The following is a 5,000-nucleotide window of genomic DNA, read 5'->3' as shown; positions in this document are numbered from 1 at the left end:
ATTATTATTATTATTATTATTATTATTATTATTATTATTATTATTATTATTATTATCATTATGTAAGGTACAACCCTAGTTGGAAAAGCAGGTTGCTATAAGCCCTAGGGCTCCAACAGGGAAAATAGCTCAGTGAGGAAAGGAAATAAGTAGGTAAAGTACAAGAGAAGTATTTAATTGGGCATTTTTGGAATCGTCCTAAGGCAAGGAACTAAATGTTGCCAGCAATGCATTGTAATTGGGATGCTGATCGGGATAATATTTGGGATATTTGAAATAATAATTGGGATAGTAACTGGGATATAAATGGGAATAATGAATGGGATAATAATGATGATAATAAATGGGATATTGGTGGTTATAGTAATTGGGATATTTGTTATAACAATTGGAATAGTAACTGAAATATTAATTGGAAAAATTAATGGGATATTGATGTTGATAATAATTGGGATATTTCGTAATAATTGGGATAGTAACTGCGATATTAATGGGGGAAAATGAATGTGATATTGATGGTGATGATAATTGGGATATTTATTGTGATGGTAATTGGGATATTTGTAATAATAATTGGGATATTTGTAATAATAATTGGGATTGTAACTGAGATATTAATTGGGAAAATGAATGGGATATTGATGGTGATGATAATTGGGACATTGATTGTGATAATAATTGCGATATTGGTGATACTAATTGGGATATTTGTAATAGTAATTGGTATATAAATAGGATAGTAACTATGATATTACTGGGAATAATGAAGGAGATATTGATGGTGATGATAGTTGGGATATTGATTGTGAAGAATATTTGGGATATAGGTGGTGATAGTAATTGGGACATTGAAATAATAATTGGCATATTAAAGGGACAATTAAATGGGACATTGATGGTGATGATAATTGGTATATTGATGTTGAAGTTGATTGGGATATCGTTGGTGTTAATAATTTGGATATTTATAATGATAATTGGATATTGTTTGTGTTAGTAATTGGGATATTTGTGATAATAATTGGGATATTAATGTTGATAGTAATTGAGATATTTGTAATAATAAATGGGATAGTAATGGGAGTAATGAATGGGATATTGATGGTGACTATTATTGGGATATTGATAATGAAGATAATTGGGCTATCGTTGGTGTTAGTAATTGGAATATTAATGGGGATAGTAACTGGGATATTAATTGGAAAAATGAATGGGATGTTGATGGTGATAATAATTTGGATATTGATGATTATAATTTGGATATTTGTAATAATTGATAATTGGAATATTAATGGGAATAATAATTTGGATATTAATGACAATAGTGAATAGGATATTGATAGTGATAATAATTGAGATATTTATGGTGATAATAGTTGAGAGATTGATGGTGACACTAATTCAGATAATAATGGGAATTATATTTCTGCGCGAAATTAGAAACGTTATAGACTTGCATTATGTTTTGCATGTGAATTTCGAATGTTACGTGAAATCAAATCCCCGATTATTTTAATGTTACGAAACTTCTAAGTTACTCAGGTTAGTTCAGAAAAAGAAACATTTGAATTAAAAACTTAATCTCTCTCTCTCTCTCTCTCTCTCTCTCTCTCTCTCTCTCTGAATGCATTTAATTCTACTGTTATCACGACAATCCCATACTCTCTCTCTCTCTCTCTCTGAATGCATTTAATTCTACTGTTATCACGACAATCCCATACTCTCTCTCTCTCTCTCTCTCTCTCTCTCTCTCTCTCTCTCCCTCTCTCTCTCTCTCTCTCTCTCTCTCTCAATGAATTTAATTCTACTGTTATCACGACAATCCTATATATTCTCTCTCTCTCTCTCTCTCTCTCTCTCTCTCTCTCTCTCTCTCTCTGAAGGCATTTTATTCTACTGTTATCACGACAATCCTATACTTTCTCTCTCTCTCTCTCTCTCTCTCTCTCTCTCTCTCTACACACGCAAGTTATTTTACATTCATTTGACGAAGATTTTTCTTATATCATGATTATTTACCTATTTGCCATATTTTTTCTTATTTCATTATCTTATGATTAATAAATTCCAAATGTTTTAGGTTAAAATTAATCTAATTTAATTCAACAGATTTACTCAACATTCCAAATTTTCTCTTATGCTTGTAGCCATAGTTAACATTGATAATTTTTCTATATATCTATATACAATATATAAGTCTGGGTATGTATACAGCCTACGTACATTGAAGGTTATACCAATCTTAAACAACAATTTAAAATAAAAACGAAAAACTACGCTTCAATAAATCCTTTCGAAATCTATTGTAGAATGTAACGCAAAACTCAAACCACACCGGGAACAAAAAGGTAAAAATAATAATAACCATAAATTCAAAAACCATAAAATTCTTTAATATAACCCTTTAATAATATTTTCCAATGTGCATCCGCGGTGCAAATGTGATTTAAACTCTGCGTAACACAAACTAATTAGTTTATGGCCACGTCCGAAAACCTCTCTCGCGTTTTTAGCCATCACCGACAAAAGCGGAATAATTCTCAAATGACGTTTGACGTCGCTCCGAAAATCATCTAGATAAATCTGGTCTCTTTTTCTCTCTTCGTTTCACGATTTGATATTCGTGTTTTTTTTTTTATTTTACTACCTACGCCAACAAAGCTGGGAGGAGGTAATGTTTTCGCCCCCTGTTTGTCTGTTTGTTTGTGAACAACTTTTTTTTTTTTTTTTTTTTTTTTTTTTTTTTTTTTTTTAAACTACCTACGCCAACAAAGCTGGGAGGAGGTAATGTTTTCGCCCCCTGTTTGTCTGTTTGTTTGTGAACAATTACTTTTTTTTTTTTTTTTTTACCTACGCCAACAAAGCTGGGAGGAGGTAATGTTTTCGCCCCCTGTTTGTCTGTTTGTGAACAACTTCCTGGCCATAATTTTACTCATAGAGTAGTGAAACGTTCAGGGATTAGGTATGGTGATTCAATTTTTGAAAGTCCCACGTCAAAGGTCAAGTCGAGCAAAAGGTTGACCAAATTAACCTTAACCCTAACCTTAACCCCAAGTTCGCAAATGTTTGTCACCCAGACTTCAATTACGCTGAGGGTTTAAATTGATTTTGGGAAAGGCAAGCTGGTTTCCAGAAATAAGCTGCTTTGGTAGAGGTCTGCCCTCAGATGGCTTTGCTAGTTTATGAATGCTGGTACTTCCTGTCATCTCGTTTTCCAATTTCCAAGTCTCTCTCTCTCTTTTTTTTATGTTCTATTAGGTTTCGTGTAGTTTGTTATCTGTAGTGTGTAGTAAGCATTTTTTTTTTAATATATTTTATTTCGTTTCTAAACCCATTTCATTAAAAGTACCTTCATCGATTGTTCCTATTTATACAAACACTAAGGCATAACATTATAATTTTACTATATCATTTTCCCTTTAGAATTGAAGGGTGGTGATATGACATACATTGCTCCAATGGGACGAAATGAAAAACAACCAGTATAAGGCATGGGCAACGCTGAGGACACAATAGCAGGAGCTATGTGATAATACAAAACTCAAACCAATGTTACCTTAGTATGCCAAACAAAAGGCAGACCAATACTTTACCCTCTAAATGGACTATATTATCATTATTATTATTATCATTAGTATTATTATTATTGTTGTTGTTATTGTTGTTGCTGTTGTTACTACTAGCTAAGGTAGAACCCTAGTTGGAAAATCTGGATGCTATAAGACCAAGGGTTCCAACAGAGAAAAATAGCCTAGTAAGGAAAGGAAACAAGGAAATAAATAAACTACAAGGGAATTAATGATCAATTAAAATAGAATATTTTAACAGTAACAACATTGAAGTAGATCTTTCATATATAGGAGAAAAATAAACTAGAGGAAGAGAAATTAGAATAGTGTGCCCGAGTGTACCCTCAAACAAGAGAACTCTACCCCAAGACATTGGAAGATTAGCTAAAGGTGAAGTGAAATAACTAAATCAGGTACCAAGAACATCTCTTTAAATGATAAACGATACAATACCCCAATTGATAGTTATTCCAAGGATGTCTATAGTCCATTTCTTTTAGCGAGGCATATTTGCACCGAATCGCACCGGTGCCCTTTTAGCTCGGAAAAGTTTCCTGATCGCTGATTGGTTGGACAAGATAATTCTAACCAATCAGCGATCAGGAAACGTTTCCGAGCTAAAAGGGCACCGCTGCGAGTCGGTGCAAATATGCCTCGCTAAAAGAAATGGACTATAGATGACAGCGTGCCAGTGAGAAGGGCATAAGATAGAAAACAACTTTTGCAGGACCAAAGAGCAACAAGTTTGGATGCAAGAGATTTTCAGCTCCGATCCAATCATTACTCGATTAAGCTGGTTCACTCATTTCATCATCCTCTTGTCTCTGTGTTATAGCCCATGCCGCTAAACATAGGTTTTCACACCTCTCCCCCTATTCAAGCTTCATCACCCCTGAAATAATTTGCAGATCTCAAGAGTCTGTGACGGTGTCGAGAGAAGGTTGTGACTCAAAGACAATGGGAAAGCAACTGAGTGAGTTTATTGTAGAACACTCTCCTTTATATACAAAATCTCAAAGCAACAAAAATTTTCATGTTGAGAAATCGACAATGTTACAGAGGAAAAAAGCAGACATGATTTTTCAGGTTCTTTTTAGTGCGAGGGGAGAGCGAAGATACAAGCACAAAATGAACTATGTACGATCGTGTGACACACGGTTGGTACAAGTCCTTGTGTTGCATAAGAGTTGGGTGATCTTAACCAATCAACCATCTTATTTAATTAAGTCGATTGAAAAAGCTACGGGTTATATGGACGCTCATTGTGCACATTTTATCGGGATCAGCGATTCATATTTGTCCCAGTCCCAACCAGTTGATTATATTCAACTTCTAATATGATATGAATTACCCTCTTTCTGTATTTGATGTCAACTAAACGGGGGAAAATACAGAATTTCCCCTCTAGCAATATATGTATCAATATTTATT

Source organism: Palaemon carinicauda, chromosome 21 (genome assembly GCF_036898095.1).
Source record: "Palaemon carinicauda isolate YSFRI2023 chromosome 21, ASM3689809v2, whole genome shotgun sequence".
In the NCBI taxonomy this organism is placed as follows: Eukaryota; Metazoa; Arthropoda; class Malacostraca; order Decapoda; family Palaemonidae; genus Palaemon; species Palaemon carinicauda.
This window is presented reverse-complemented; position numbering follows the sequence as displayed.